The sequence below is a fragment of the Microcebus murinus genome, chromosome 4 (assembly GCF_040939455.1).
Source record: "Microcebus murinus isolate Inina chromosome 4, M.murinus_Inina_mat1.0, whole genome shotgun sequence".
Taxonomy (NCBI): Eukaryota; Metazoa; Chordata; class Mammalia; order Primates; family Cheirogaleidae; genus Microcebus; species Microcebus murinus.
Genome location: NC_134107.1, coordinates 12,848,914 through 12,865,491, shown reverse-complemented (window position 1 = coordinate 12,865,491; position 16,578 = coordinate 12,848,914). Strand labels below are relative to the sequence as shown.

General features: G+C 50.1%; 1 protein-coding gene across 4 annotated transcripts in view; it reads left to right on the top strand.

Moving 5' to 3' along the window:
* Positions 1-16,578, top strand: part of LOC105878539 (uncharacterized) — a 32,901-nt gene that overhangs the window by 14,984 nt on the left and 1,339 nt on the right. For 3 of the 4 annotated variants that reach the window (XR_012918917.1, XM_076001795.1, XM_012778115.3), the window contains 2 exons: positions 12,318-12,509; positions 15,429-15,594. The gene's annotated coding sequence lies outside the window, so the exon portion shown is untranslated. The remainder of the gene's footprint in view (positions 1-12,317; positions 12,510-15,428; positions 15,595-16,578) is intronic. The other variant, XM_012778114.3, reaches the window with a different exon arrangement.

Genomic DNA, 16,578 nt, shown 5'->3' with positions numbered 1-16,578 from the left:
AATTTCACTCATTTGCTCCAGATAACCTTTGAGGTATGCAAGGACAGATATTATTTACCATCACTCCCATTTGGTAGATGTGGAGACTGAGGCGTAGAAGGCCTGGCACACTTGGCAGGGCTAATAGCTAATATTTCACTTTAGCCAACTCTGCGGAGAAGCTGAAAAGCGTTTTGCCCAACAGAGGGCAGTCGAGCACCTGGTTGGGGAGCTCTGCGCGCACGCGTGGAGTCAGTCCCGCGTCCGCCCATCCACACGGGGTGCTCCCGGCCTCCGGGAGAGGGCACTACTCAGCTGGCCTCGAATGGCCCCACAGGACTCCCCCTGTCTCCTGTCCCCCCACGGGACCCCCAGGACTCATGACCTGGCACGCTCTCAGCATCCTCGGGCGTTTTCTTGCACACTAATGTGTGCTTCGTGTTTTCCTAGATGATTGTTTGCTAAGCTGTGGAATAACAAATCAGGGCAAGTCATCCAAGTCGCCTCTTAGGATGAGCTAGTGATCACCAGAAAGTAGGAACTGTCCCCCAGGCGGGAAGCCACGCAGCCTGCCAGCATGCTTGTCGCAGCCACGTGGTGCGGCGGTGCCAAGGCCTCACGTCCCTCATGTAGGCGCCACCTCAAGTTTCTTCAGGCAGGATGACCTGGCAGCATTTCCACCCCACCCACAGCTAGTTTCGCTTTCCTAATGTTGTTAAAAAGTGTCTTCTAACTGAAGTAGGGTGGTTGAACAGGTTCAACATTTTACTTCATTTTTTTATATGATCATTTAAGATTTCTTCCTTCTGGTGAGTCTCTTCTCTCTTTGGAAGATGCCCAGAACTGCCCTCCCTGGCATTTGTCCAAAGTCCAGGTTCTAATAGTTTTTGGACTGTGGTTTAATTTTAACCATAAAGGCTTCTTTTGGAATAATTACTTTTTAATCTGGAAAGGGCCAGTTAGATACAGGGCCACCAACACCTCCCACTGAGATAAGTAGGTGAAGTTACGTTCATTTCCTGCTGGCCTATCCTTTCAATAGGGGAAACTGAAAATGTCTTAAAAAGGGGGAATGGAAATGAAAATTATGGCTAGATCCATTTGGAGGACTGATGGAACATCCGCTTTAGTCAGTTCGGTGGACTCCGTGTCTGAGGAGAGCGGCTGAGGACGGAATTGAGGGAAGAAAGCATCGAGGGGCCTGAGCAGCTGCTAACCCAAATGCAGCGGTGAATGGCCTCTTCTCAGAGCTGTCCTGTGGGCAACCATGTGGCCTCTGCTTTCTGGGACAATCTCAATTTCTGGGACAGAAGACACACTGGTCCTTTGTCAGATCACACATCAGACCGCCACCAAATCCCAGTTCTGAAAACGTGGTCACCGGAGAGGCCTGTCAGCAGCCGTGGGCGCTCTCCCCTCAGGAGTGGCCTGCCCCGGGCATCGAGGCAGAGGTCCCCAGAGCTCCTGTGCTGGTCTGAGTATTTCCGATTCCACTTCTTCACTTATAATTACCTTTGATAATAATTGCACATATTTGTAGAATCTTAAAGATTTTTTGATGCAGCAGGACAGAAATTGATTATCTACCTTTTTACAGTTTATGTGCAAACTTCTTTGGAAATAAAAAAAAATCAAAGATGAGAATAAAATGGGATATGTGATGGAGACCAATTCTCGAAAAAGTGATTTATGCCTGTCCTAGCTGAGGTGAACAAATTTGGGAAGACAGTTGTTTTATAGAAATAGTTTTCACTTTACCAGACATTCATGCTTGGGCTTATTCAGACACAGAGCTCTTCCAGAGCATTTCAGTAGGAGGGAGGACAGAAAAACCTCATTTCAAGACTCATTTTGAGAAGCTGTTACCAATGGAAGATCAGTCTTTTTTTTTTTTTTTTTTTTTTTTGAGACAAAGTCTCACTTTGTTGCCCAGGCTAGAGTGAGTGCCGTGGTGTCAGCCTTCTTCACAGCAACCTCAAACTCCTGGGCTCAAGCAATCCTCCTGCCTCAGCCTCCCTAGTAGCTGGGACTACAGGCATGCGCCACCATGCCCGGCTAATTTTTTCTGTATATATTAGTTAGCCAATTAATTTTTTTCTATTTATAGTAGAGACGGGGTCTCGCTCTTGCTCAGGCTGGTTTGAAGATCAGTCTTAAGTGAAAAATCAAGGGTCTGATTACCCAGAGCATCAGTAAGAGACAAGGTTTCCACTTAGAAAAAGTCTAACCTTGTACAGACTCTTACAATGGCAGACGTGAAAAGCCAAGTGTATCCATACTGGCCTATTCCGTCCCACAAAATCCCCAAGGGGCAGGGACTGTGTCTTTCACAGCTCATCACTGCTGTGGTTCCTTGTTCAAAACACTTGGTGAATGTCACATCAATACATTTATTGATTATATCCAGAGTGTATGAGAACGATCCGTTCGTTCCTGACATGATCTGGCACAGGACCAGAACCTGCTGTTTCTCACCTACCTCTGGGAGAGGACTAAAGAAGAAGAGAGAAAACAAAAGTTTCACATGCCCAGAGGAAAACAGATGCTACAGAGATAAATTTTCTTTTTAAAAAAGTAAGAAAGACAAGTTAATCTGGGAGTTTGATCAGTGCGAAGAATGCGTTTCTGTTTTGTCATGCAGTTTTAGCTCAGCCTGCCAGCTCAGACCTGTGTGGCCCTGTCAGGCTGCTCCTTCATTTCTCAGGCCTTCTCCTTGGTCCCTGGGCGCTCTTCCTATTCAGACCTGGGCTGTGACATCACAGGACACCGCTGTTTCCTGAGTCTTCCCTGTGCACCTGCCAAAGGTGGGGGATTGGGGCGGCACTGTTGGGGTGGTGCTAGGCTTCTGGAAAGGTCTGTCACCCCTTAGGCTGTCCTTCATTATGTTTCTGAGGCACCCTGGGAGGTAACTGTTAGGCACTGATTTAGTTGGGAGGGAGACAGCACAGATCCTAGATGCCTATCTCGGGGAGCTAAGTCAACCTGCAGAAGGGCAGGTCTGTGTCTCAACTGGTTTGAGGGTGGGAGAGTGGGATCAGGAACTTTTATGCCACACATTCTTAGGATGTCATGATGGCTTTCCCAAGATTTCCTTATCTGAAGGTTTTTACCCACTTGACCAGCATACACAGGATTGCGACTTCTCTTTTTGTCTAGGTTCTATCCTTACAAGCACAGTAAAACCAGTAAGAACCACAGCATGTGAAAAACATTAGCCAGCCATGGTGGCACACACCTGTAGTCCTAGCTACTTGGGAGGCTGAGGCAGGAGGATCGTTTGAGCCCAGGAGTTTGAGGTTGCAGTGAGTTATGATAATGCCACTGTACTCCAGCAGCGTGTGTGAAAGAGTGAGACCCCATCTCTTAAAAACAAAAACAAAAACAGCTTACAGATAAGAGGCTTAGGTTATTAGGGAAGATGTCAGAAGTTGTGGGATGTTCAGGGTGTGGCTGTAGACTAAGGAGTCTTCCTTGGGGTGTGAGGAGAACATTTCTGTGTTATTGGTCTTTTTGAGACAGAGTCTCACTCTGTTGCCAGGGCTAGAGTGCCGTGGCATTAGCCTAGCTCACAGCAACCTCAAACTCCTGGGCTCAAACGATCCTGCTGCCTCAGCTTCCTAAGTAGCTGGGACTACAGGCATGTGCCACCATGCCCAGCTAATTTTTTTATATGTATATATTTTTTTTAGTTATCCAGCTAATTTCTTTCTATTTTTTTTTTTTTTCTTTTTTAGTAGAGGTGGGGGTCTCGCTCTTGCTCAGGCTGGTCTCGAACTCCTCACCTCGAGCTATCCTCCTGCTTTGGCCTCCCAGAGTGCTAGGATTACAAGCATGAGCCACATGCCTGGCCTGTGTTATTGGTCTTTGAGAGATTCTCTCCAAATACTCTAATCTTAGACAGAAAGGAATGGAACCGCAGGCTTAAATGAGAGTACATGCAGTTGACCTAATTACAAGGTTGTCTGTCTGTTTAATTGATAGTTCCATGCTGTGGGACAGCAAGATCATGTGTAGCTCTGAATATTAGCAGTGCTGTCCTGGGACTCTGGAAAAAAGTGGCAAGTACGTGTTCAGCTGTAAGTTTATTGTCTCTTATTCTCCAGGCTGGCATGGATCAGAAATAGAGGAAAATGTTGCAGTGGCATCTCAAATATTAGTCCTGAAAACAAACGGATGGGGGAGAGTGCCCCTAGATCCAGGCATGGCCTAGCAGAGCCCCAAGTGACTTCCGTGCCTGTGGGGAGCCCCTGAAGCCATCATGGGTTTGTAGTCTGACTCGGGACAGCGCTGCTGACAGGGTTGTTTCCAAGTCAGACTTACTCTGTCAGCAAGGCACTGTTTACGAGATTAGTTTGCCAAATAGTGGCACATTACGCTCAGTCTCTTTTAAGTTCAATTAAATTAATGTTTAGAAATATTGTAGATGGATGCTGGAGCTCAAGCTAAAAAGCACTGTAACAAACAGCGATTACGGAGATTAGAGTGCTTTGAACTTGAGCACTAGAGACACTCGTGAATTTGTAGGAGTTAACCAGGACAAGAACCCATCCCTTGTAAGAAGCATGCAAATGAGTAAAGCAACCAGTGCTATTTAAGAGGTATTTCAGGTATCTCAGGGCAGACTAAGGAGGGAAAGAAAGAGATAAAACATCAGAAAACACCTTTGAATATCAAGTTATTATCCCCCTCTACAAAGCACTGGAGGTTGAATTGTTTGAGTCAGTTAATAGTAGAAGAATAGTAGGGTAGAATAATAAACTGTGAGGAAGAAACTCGTGGAAGCCTCTGGAGGAAGTGGTCAGAGATGAATCCCACATAGCAGCCTCTTTGATTTCAGAGGGGAAATAGTTGAACCCCAGACCTCACTGTCAGATGTCAAGAGTCACTCTAAATTTATAGCTCATTAAACTCGTATTTATGACTGACTACACGTTTGGCTTTAGAGAAGATATCCAGAATGTTTCCAGCCACACCCAAACCTTCTCAAACCACTTAGCTGATAGTTTTTTCTTCTAATTACTCAAGTGAGCGTCTCTGTTATTTATGAAGTTTGGTGAAGTCAGGGCAGGGGAAATTTGTGGTCTGATACCCTGTCCAGCACAGAGGGGTCCTGGAAATTCAGCCACTTTTGAAATCAGTCTGAACTGTCAAGAGACCACCAGAATTGAAGACCTCCCCCCACCCAGGAAGGTATCTTTTTTATTTGCTCTGGCCATGGGGCCAGGGTCAGGGTTTTTGAATTAATTTGTACCTTTTTTCCCCCTCAAATAAATGTTACTATGCATATTTGAGGTATTTGTACTTCTTCACTGGCTTTCTGGGTGAATAGTGGCAGGTTTACCTAACAGCTCCCCCTCCCCATTCACTTCTGTTTTGACAAAATGAGAAGGTTTCTGCCTTTTCCCTTCTTTCCTTCCTTCCTTGGCTGTTGGTAAGATCAATGTGATAATGGTCATAAAGTAACTTGAACGACCCTGAGAAGAGTGCAGCCTGACTTGATATTATACCAGGATCCGCTGACAATCCCTGCAGTTGGGGTTTCTGTCTCACTGTCTCGGGGGTGGTGCAGAGAGACAGAAGGGGAGGCTGCAGATGCGGCCCTACGCAGTGCGGCTGGTTTTTCCTGGCTTTGCCAGCAGCAGTCTGATCTCCAGGAATAGGATACATGGTAGCCCAGCCGCTCCCGCTGCCTCCTGCTGCAAACTCTCAGTCATCTCCAGGGTGGCTGCATATTTCCAGCCCCTGTTCCGGGAACTAATAATAGAAAAGATTGTTTTTAGGCCAGGTGAGGTGGCTAATGCCTGTAATCCTAGCATGCTGGGAGGCCAAGGAGGGAGGATCACTGGAGCCCAGGAGTTGGAGGTTGCAGTGAGGTATGATGACACCACTGCATTCTAGCTGGAGGGACAGAGCGAGACTCTCTCCCCTACAAAAAGAAAAGAAAAGAAAAGAAAAGAGAAAAGAAAAGATTGTTTCCTCTGATGCACTTTAATGAAATGTCTTTAAAGGTGGGGCAGCAGGAAAATGGTGATGCAGGTAGGTACCAGGATGACAGGGCAGGGAAGGAAGTGCCCGCCTCCAGGAGAGCTTTTGCTCAGGACAGCCCCTTGCTAGACAGCCAGGAATCAAGGAACATCATGGCCACCTCAAGGTTTGTAACCTAGATACCACTGTGCTTTTCAGCTGAAGGTGCTGTCGCCTGCTGTAGGAGGGAGTGTGGCTGGAGGACAGCTCTTCTTGGGCAATGACTCTTCACAAGCCCGTGCAGTTTAGGGACTGTCAAACTTCTCCTTCACCCTGAGCCACCTTCCCTCGGGGTGGCAAAGAAATTGGATTTCTGATGAGAAGAATATCATGGCTATGTGCCTCAGAGGGGGAGCCATGTCCACATGAGGGTCATTCACCCACAGGAGAGCCTCCAGGACAAAGGAGTCTCCTAGAGACAGTATTTGGAGGAAGGAGAGGAGTTTGCAGGAGACCCTGGAGTGCACCGGAAGTCCAGGGGGAGTTCCTTAGGCCCTGATTGAGGGAGCCCTGAGGGAGCCCAGTGCCTGTGTGAGTGAGGAGAGGCCGGAGGAGACTGTGAAGCAGGAGGCTGGCTCTGGAGCCCAAGAAGAGAAGTCTCATTATGCTAATTAAATCTACCAACTGAAAGGGCGTGTCTCCTTCCTTTGGCTGCCAGGTGTTCTTAGCAGAAAAACATTTGTAAACTGCTGCACTGGGGTTGCCAAGGGCTTGGTAGCCACCGCATTGGAAGGGGTAGACGGCAAGCCTCACACCCGGCAGTGGATCCTTTTTTTCTGGCACCACAGTGTGCCAGTCTGATGCCAAGTGAGATTGTCTTCTGAGCAATTTTGGGTTTTAAGAATATGTTGGCCAGGTCACCAGCCATCAACGCCAGGAGCCTTGGATCAACCCAGGCTCTGGTCAGGGAAGATGAGGACTCCACCCCAACCCCTGCCCACCCACGTGGCCCTTTCTGCCTACCATCTACTGTATGGCACTCCTGTGCCACCGGATGGCCCTCATCCTTCTGCCTGGACACCTGTGCTTCGCTCTGGAAAGCTGAAGGCGAGTGTGTGTATGCCTGTGTGTGTGATCGCCACCAGTCAGCTGAGGGCTTTGAGCTGACTGAGCCAAGGTGAAGCAAGAGTGACACCAAGTGCCAAGAGCAAGTGCTTGCCATGGTATCAGCTATTTTCTCTGCTCAAATCACAGGAGCAGAGAGAAAGGCTCAGTTACAGTTCCCCACATTGCCTCAAGGACAGGGGGGCCAAGAGCCCCTGGAAGTGGCTTGATTTCCATACTCCACTCTGCTTGTTTGGGTGAAGGAAATGGCTCTCTGGGAACTGGATGCAGAACTGAGGCTATGAATAGATTTTTAAAATAAAAACCAAGATGAGCTGTTTTGTTGACTAGAACCTGAGGCAGAGACCCCAGCTGGCATCCCAACCCTGTGACTGTCCTTCATCTTCCTCTGGAGAGTAACTGTACCTCATGGCCACAGTGGGACAGAGTGAAAGACTGACCCAGTTCTGCGTTGGCTCTAGAAGCTGCTCCTGGGTCAGGGTCCCCATCGCCAGAAGTCCACCCCATTACACCATAGGTGGGGAACTAAAAGGCATATTCCGGTGGAGTGGCCCTCCCGAGAGGGGCCGCACGGCTTCCACTAAGACACTGCTGGGACAGAGGATTCCATGCTGGAGAGGGTCTCCCCGATGCAGGCAGGACCTGCAGCTGCGGCCTCTAGGGGAGGAACATGCCGGCTTGGTGACTGTCATCTGGCGGGTCCTTGTTTTCAGCTTGTGCCTGCTTGGTTTTTTCCTTCGTGGAAGATAAGGAGGGGAGTAGATTTGTTTGTCCAGATGCCACCAGTCGGATGACTGTTTCGGGCACAGGAGTGTCTTCAGGGCGTAGTGCCAGGCCAGGACCCACCTAACGTCTCTATTCCTCACCTGGGAGTGCTGTCATCAGCAGGTTGATTCAAAACTGGGAGGTGTTGGGAAACCCCTTGGGCAGGAGATTTCGAAATGAGATTCAGATTAGAAAAAACACCGTGGGTGAGGTTCTGAGGAATGAAGGGCACAGAAGAAACTCCTGACACTCCGCTGGATAGCGGGGATAAACAGAAGAGCCTGGAATGGAGGGCAGGCAGCCCAGCCAGCCGAAGCCAGCACGGCTGTTCCTTGACTGCCACTCCCTGCCCTCGCCTCTCCATCCACCAGGCGAAACCGCACCTGCAACGGTGCTTTCGGTCTAGGGCATGTCCGCACCAGCAAGGTGCAGATAACTCAGAGGGTTCCCCAGGGCAGGGGTTTGGGAGGCTGGCAGGAGTGTTGGGAGAAAAACTCAGTTATGAGAAGATTGCTAAAAGCTTGCTGGATAACTCAGAGAAGGGGCTAGTGATGAAATGAGGACTAAAGCAGTTGGTGAGCCCCCAGCCTGGTGGCCCCCGGTGGGAAGGGCAGCTCCCCACTCTGCTGACCAGTGGCCACCTCGCTGTCTGCTCCTTCATCATGCAGTCCTCCCTGTGCTTTAGCAGGACAGCCTGGCATTGGGTGGCTCCTGGTGGCAGGCGCTTGTGACATGAAGAGCACAGAGGAAGATGCTGGCTAGACCCAGAACCAGAGGCAGGAGGATACAGGGAGAAGAAAAAGGAAACTGAGGAACAGGAGAGGAAGAGCAATGAAAATAATCCCAAAAAGAAAAGGAGGTGAAACTCAAGAAAAGGCAGGAGGGGGCTCCTAGAAGGAGCAAAAACGGGAGAAGAGAACAGCGAAGACGGTCTCTCATCTGAAGGACTTGGTGTGATACAGACAAGAATGAGTCTGCATACAGGGTCTGTACTGAGAGAGCTTGTCATTCGATAAGTAAATCCATTTCAGTCAGGTGGACCGAAGAGGATGTCTGGGACCATACGGTGTGGAGCTGTAAGAACCAGCTAGCCGGTTATGAACGAGAGGGGCTTATGATTCATGAGCGTGCCTACCTGTCCCGTGCAGGGTGGGGACCCATCTAACCGGAACTGCCACTCAGCCTCTCCCAGTCTCCTTAGATGACAAGCTGTGGCATCCTTGGTCCACCCAACTCAGCCCCCAAGCATTTTGCCAAAACGTCAGTAAACAAGCCTACATGAAGGAGGTCATAGATCTCTGCATTTTGTGCCATTTTCTCCTCCTTCCCAGTGCCCAGCACATGACTAACCAGGGGTTCTCATCAGGGGCTGTATATACATGTATTCTGTCCTCAAAGAGTAGTGAAGAAGTCGCCAAACACCTTTCTCTGAGCTCAGAGTAAGTTTCTCTTTATATCCTATTAGTATGGACCAGGAAATCCAAGAGTTTGCCTGAACCGTATGGGACAATTCTCTCCCTTCCAAGGCATCCAGCGTTCTCAACAGTCAGCACAAACTCGACCACAGCAGCCGGTCACCCTTCTTGCAGAAGTTAAAGCAGACATGGATGTTCATAACTGCCACATCCCACATTTGTTTAGAGCTTTATGCTTCACAAAGCAAATCATTATCTTATTTAACCCTCGCAATAATTTTGCATTATCGTTATTCACTGTATAGACACTGAGACTGAGGAAGGCAAAGTGTCTTCCTCAGAGTCAGCAGGGAGACTTGGCGCTCACACTCGGGCGGCCTCTGCATCCAGGCTCTTTGTGCCTTCTACATGATGTTGCGGACCCGCTTTAGATTTCAGAGTAACAAAGTTGGGATTCCTGGGCCTCTTTCCTCAAGCAATTTGTGCCCTCAGCCTTCCTCTCACCCATCCCATCCACCCCACTTAACCCCACTTCTGTCACCGATGGATGGGAGATTTCTACTTCTCAGTGAAGAACGTGTACCTAAAGCAAATGATTTTAACGTTTCCTCCACTGGGGACTATTTCAAAATCACCAAGATTTCTTTTTGTTACAAAAGCAATATGGGGCCAGGTGTGGTGGCTCACGCCTGTAATCCTAGCACTCCCGGGAGTTCGAAACCAGCCTCAGCAAGAGTGAGACCCTGTCTCTACTAAAAATAGAAAGAAATTAATTGGCCAACTAAAAATATATAGAAAAAATTAGCCGGGCATGGTGGCACATGCCTGTAGTCCCAGCTACTAGGGAGGCTGAGGCAGAAGGATCGCTTGAGCCCAAGAGTTTGAGGTTGCTGTGAGCTAGGCTGACGCCACAGCACTCTAGCCTGGGCAACAGAGTGAGACTCTGTCTCAAAAAAAAAATAATATGAGAACATTATAGGAAAAGTACAAAATATAGAAAAACAAAAAATCATAATTATGCCATTGAGCTATAACTTACTATTGTAAACACCGTGGTGTTTAGTTTTCCAAAACTTTTATGACAAACACATGGACTTACTTATTTTATAAAAATATGCGTACTCCATAATACTTTTTTGGAACCTGCTTTTTAACTTAATATATTATAAGCATTTTCCTGAAATATTTTTGTAACATTGTATTTAATGGATATATGTATTTCATTACAATTTTTTAATGTACTGTATAGTTAAGTATTTAGATTGTTCCTGCTTTTTCAATATTATAGATGTTTATAGGTAGTATGTCTAATTTCCATTTCATCTTTTTTATTTTGAATGATGAATTTTTTATATGATTCTTATCATTTGAAGCTCTTTTATGAATGGTTCATCCATGCTATTTGAGAGTTTTCCATGGTGTATATTTTATTTTTCTTATGGATATGTAAGAACTCTTTATATTAAGGTTAAAAAACTATCTGCCAAGGACTTTTTGGGAACCTCCTCGCATTTGTGTCCATGTTGGTCTTTCCTGACTCTCCCAGCCAGACGGTGGGTGCCACCTCTCTCTCCCCTCCTTTCTCTTTGGCGAATTCCCCCTAGTCCCTGCATCTTGGTTGAAATATCAAATCCCAATCAAAGTAAACTTAGTAGAGGGCTCCTGGACTCCGAGGGAAGGCCATTCCTCCCACGTGGTGCCCCGCTCTGTAAGGCCCACTGCCCATCCTTCTGCCCCTACTTCCAGAACCGTCACCTCCTTCCGGCACAGCGCTGTGCCTGGGGGGTGGGGTGCCTGGGGGGTGGGGTGACGGCAGACTCCCAGAGGTCCCTGCATAGTGCTTCTTCGGAACACCCTGACATGAACCTCTTAGAGGGAAGATGAGGGGGAGCACAAACGTGTAAGGAGCGTTAGTATTACAGGGCAGGCCTCTTGTTGGGGGTGGGCAGAAGGTACTTTCCTGGCCAGGACGTAGAGAAGCCGAGGCCCCGCTACCCATGGCTTCTGAGCAAGGTGCACTGGCAGGGTGCGCTGGCGGCCAGCCTGCCCTTGCGCCCCGAGTCCCAGGTGGGTCCGCTCCTTTGCCCTGTTATTACCGCTGGCAGGCTCGTTTGTGCCGCTGGCAAAAGGGACGCAAGTCCTTCCAGTTCTCCTGGTCTCCTTCCGCAACTCACCCGCTGCGCGTGGGGAGGGGGAGTTGCCCGGGCCTGTTACCTGGAGTGCCCGCAGATGGAGAGGTGGAGGGGCGGGAGGGGGCTGGGCAGGAGCCGGCTGGACTGGCCCAGCCCAGCTGAGGCGGTGAGCACAGGGTGAGTTTCTTACCTGACCAAGATCATTACTTTGGAAAACTGGGACTGTAGGGAGGAGGTCAGGGTATGTCTGGGGGCGGATGCTGGGAGTTCATTTCGGAGCTCCTGTGGGTTTGGAATGTCCTCACCCACTCTGGATGCCCGAGCAGCTCCCTCTTCCTTCCTGCACTGCCATCCGCCCTTTCTCCAGGTTTGGAACATTTAAAAGACAGCCTTGGCTGCGACTTTGGCAGGAACAAGCACACCTGGCATTGGTGGTCTCCCTTGTGGGTCTTTGGCTCCTTTTTCCCTGCACTTAGGCTTAGGGGTGTCCACACTTCCTTTTCTTATATATCCACACATTCCTGGGAAGACAGTTGATGGTCTAGAGAGAGCCCAGACTCAAAGCCAGGACATTCCGTCCAGCAGGTAGCATGTGGTGACCTTGGCTGTTTCTTAACCTCTTTAGGTTTGACTGTCCTTGTCTATGAAGTGACAGTAATAGTACCAACCTCTCAGGGTTGCTGGAAGATGAAATGAGATACTATGTGCAATACACCAGACAGATGGTAGGTGGGCGCTCAGCTGTGTTAGTATTCCTCCCTCCTTTCTCTTTCTCCAACTCTGTTGACACAGAGTGACATTTGGGAGCTTAAGAAATTTCTGCTCGAGGGCAGAGTCCAGGGGCAGCCTGGCCCCCTTCTGCTATCTTCAGTTGTCACCCACTGATGTGCCCATCCCTTCTGCTGTCCAGACTGGACCGTGTTTGTTTCTCCTCCAGGAAGGTGACCTTATGGACAAAGGTCACTTTAGTCATCTTTGTGTCTCCTGAGCCTCAGCACTGGGCCTGGCACAGAGTAGGTGCTCAGGGGCCAGAGAATAATGAAGGACCGAGTGGAAGGGACCCCTCAACCCCTCATCACGGAGACTCTGAGCAGCAACAGCCCAACCTTTAGAGTCCAGCAGACTACAGGTCAGAACCCAGCTTCATCACTTCCTGTGTGACCTTGAGCAAGATGATTAATCACCCTGAGCCTCAATTTCTTTCCCTAAAAATAGCAACAATAATAGCTACCTCCCAGGGTTGTTGAGGAGATTAGAGATGATGTCAGAGCGAAGCCCCGCACATCGCTGCCTGGCGCATAGTAGGAGCTCCATGATAGAAGCAGTCATTACTGCGATTATAGGACTGTTTACTTCTGTCCCTAAAGCCAAATCTTGCTCCAGGGACTCTTGCTTTAGTAGGAAGAGACACTCAGTATCTCTCGGAGCCCCAGGGTCCTTCTTGGTTTGGTATCACACTCAGCTGCATTGCCCCGTGTTCTGCAGAGCTAGATATGCTGTGGCAATGCTGACCTCCAGGGTGGCCCAGCAGCCTGGACACGGAGCTCTGTGGCCTTCCTTCTCCCTGCCTGGGCAGCGTGGCCAGGCTTCCTCTTGGTGGTGGTGGTGGGGCTGGGAGTAGGGACAGGAAGGGGTGTGTCACTGTCCCTCTGGTCTGAAGCTGGAGGTGAAGCCCCAGACAGGGAAGCGTCTCCAGGTGAGAGGTAGGCAGGTTGTCGAGGTGCCCCTGGCTCCCCACCCCTCACATCTCTGAGCACATTTTAAGATCCCTGGTTTGTGTTTTATTCTATTTTAAAAGATTGGTCAGGGTAGGAGTACCTGGAACCATTTTATATAGAGAGAAAAGAGCAGAGGAAATCAATTGACACGCAAGCTCTGACTGTCAGGAAACAGACCTGGAAGGTCTGATTCGCAATGTACCGCCCTCACCCAAGACTCCACAACTGACTCAACCTACCCCAGTGTTGGCCCACTGTGGCATGGTGCCCATGCCCCCACGTGGCAGTGAGCCTGCCACCCCCACGACACCTCCGCAGGGGCAGAGCTGCCAGGTGAGGAGGGCAGTAGGGCAGGGCAGGAGGTGACTGATTGGTTATAGGAACACCCACAGCTGGCTGTGATGGGGGGAGGGGGGAGCTGAGCACAGCAGACTCAGACACTGGGGAAGGGGGCAGAGGCAGCTTGGCTTTGCCTAAGGAGGGTGGGACATCCCTGGGGGGGCTGCCATTGCCTGAAGGAGTGGACCCAGAGGACAGGCGGGGCCAGTGGCACAGAGATGGGAACCCCTCCCTACAGCAGGTCTTCACCCCCAGCTGGTCTCTCTTCCCATCTGCAGCGTGTCCACCTGGCTCTGCCTTCTTGGGAATGGCGATCAGGCCTGGACTTTGGCCTGACTTTACAGGATTCTGTGGGTGGGAGGCCTCGGAGGTTGCTTTGTCCAGCCGCAGCCCCAGAGCTGAGCCCCTCAGTGAGTCCTCGCAGGTGGCTCCCAGGCTGCCGACAGCCCCCCGTCCTGGCACCAGCCACTCCCTCCCGAGCAGCCAGGGCTTGGAAGAGTCCTGCTCTGGAGGTGGGACAAGGCCTCTCATTCTCACCTCCCAAGGCACCCCTGGAGCAAGCCCTTCCCTTGGCCTCAGGCCCGCAGCCATGTGGTCCTTGGTCACCCTCCTCCGGGGACTGGATGATCCTCAGTCCTCAGTCTTCTCACCTCTGCCACTTTGTCAGCAAGTTTCTTCAAGGGTTTTTATGGAGGTGGGGCCTAGACACATAACGTCTTATAGCAGAGAGGGACTTTCAAACTTAGGAACCCACCTGGTATTACAGATGAGGAAACCGAGAGGTTGTCACTTGCCAGGCTGCCGATTTGAGGCCTCTGCTCTTCCCCTGCCACCACTGACTCTGGTGAGTGGCCTGGAGCAGAGGGAGGCAACCTCCGCTGTGGATGCCACACTTCTGATACCACCCATCATCTTAGTTATTTTGGGGGAGCGCGGATCTTACTGTTGATGTGTTGAACTTCAAGTCAACTGAAACCGCTAAATTGTTTTATAACTTTATTTTGTTCTGATTGTAAAAATAATATATACTCATTATTAAAAAAAAAACACTAGAAAATACATGCAAATATAGAACATAAAGCTTAGTAGCCCTTACTGTTATTGTAAAGTTTGCCCCACCCTGGTTGCTTTGGTTTTAGGTATAAAAATAGGACTCTACCTTCATCCCACCCAGCTGTCCTGTGTCTCATAATCTTGTTGCTCTCTGTTCTTATTGGCGCCTAGGCAGGGCTCAAAGGATGCCTGTGGTGTGACTACCTGGGTGAAGCAGGTATCCGGACTGTTAGTGGAAATAGACAGGCCTCTGCCCACCCATCGCCACGCCTCCGCTGGTGCCTGATCCTACCTTTCCCTCCTTCCTCCTCTGTTCTATTCAGATCCTCAGGCTCTTCCAGCCCCACTTCTTCCAAGAAGCCATTGTTCTTTCAGATGCAAGACTCTTTTTTGGGTTCCATAGCATTTGTAGTCTGGCCACACCTTTGACAAAGGACATTCCTTAGATATTGACTTGAATTAATCTCTTTCTTCCTGGTCAGAGCCTACTTCCCACTCAGCAGAGGGCCTGTCGCCCTGGACTTTTCTTGCTTCTGCCACAGCTCCCATCCCACAGAGTCTGCAGATCGTAGACCCTCAGAATGTGCCTGGCCCAGCCCTGCTAGGGCAGGCCTCCTGTCCTACCTGAGCTCATCTGGGTGGAAGAGCAGCGGCCCAGGGGAGCCTGAGAAACCCTGCGCCCCCTGAAGCGCATGCCTTCTCCTGCTGAAGTTCACGTAGCAGTTAATTATGGAGTTCCTAACAATGGGCTCTGCACAGCTTGGGATAGTAAAATGGGATTTGGTTGGCCTTTCACAGGAGGCTTCTCTAGATAAGAGAAATCCTCCTGGCCTGGCTACTTAAAGAGACAGGAGGGTTAGGGGCCCTTTCCAATCCTCTGGGCTTCTCACAGGGAGCCCTAGGGAAGGTCAGATCAATGTTTTCGTTTCTCCTCACAGCACACGGGTGCCAACCCTTCTCTAGCCTGCCGGGACATAACGCCAGTGGCCCAGGCCTGGTAACCCTCCTCCTCCTCCACTTCCCCTTCCTCCTCGTGCATCTGGCCGGCGTGATGGAAGAACACTGAACTAGAGGCAGGGACCAGGGGCCCCAGAGTGATCTTGGGTAAGTGATGGGAAGGCCAGGCAATCTGCACATTTCCTCCTAGTGTGAATGGCCCAGGGCTGCCCCGCTCTGTCCCCCCTGGTTTCTTGTCGGCAGTTATGTGCGGAGCTTCCAAGAACAGACCTTGAGCCAGGCTGTCTGGTTGGTGTCCCAGCTCCACCACTAGTTAGTCGTGACACACTGGGCCAGCCACCTAACTTCTCTCTGCTGGGTGGGAGGTGATAACAGCACCAACTCTCAGAGGCCGACGGAGGGTCAAGTGAGCCAGTACACACAGAGCACTTTAAGTGTGCCTGGCACACAAGTGCTGTGCAAGTGTGGCCATCCCTGGGTGTCTGACCGGAAGTGACATGAACTTTGTCTCCTATTGTTGGGAACACGGCTCCTCCTACGGTCCAACCCTGGCAGGGTGCTGGGGAGAGAAGCCAAGTCTGAAACCCAGAGTGACTGTGGGGAGCCCCGAGGCTTCTGGCCTGGTGGTGTCCGTCAGTCAGGACAAAGAGAGCAGGGGGGGCCCTGCTGCTGCCGCCACCAAGGGCAGAGCTGGCTGCACCAGGGGTCAGCAGGCATTGACTGCCGGAGACCGCGGGCAGGTCATCCAATCTGTCAGGGTCAGGTTCTCGTCCTGACTTTAGCCCACTGGTAACACAAAGGGGAAAGTTTGGATAGAATGCATCAGTTGTTTTTTTTTTTTTTTTTTGAGACAGAGTCTCACTTTGTTGTCCAGGCTAGAGTGAGTGCCGTGGCGTCAGCCTAGCTCACAGCAACCTCAAACTCCTGGGCTCGAGTGATCCTTCTGCCTCAGCCTCCCGAGTAGCTGGGACTACAGGCATGTGCCACTATGCCCGGCTAATTTTTTATATATATATATCAGTTGGCCAATTAATTTCTTTTTGTTTATAGTAGAGACAGGGTCTCGCTCTTGCTCAGGCTGGTTTTGAACTCCTGACCTTGAGCAATCCGCCCGCCTCGGCCTCCCAAGAG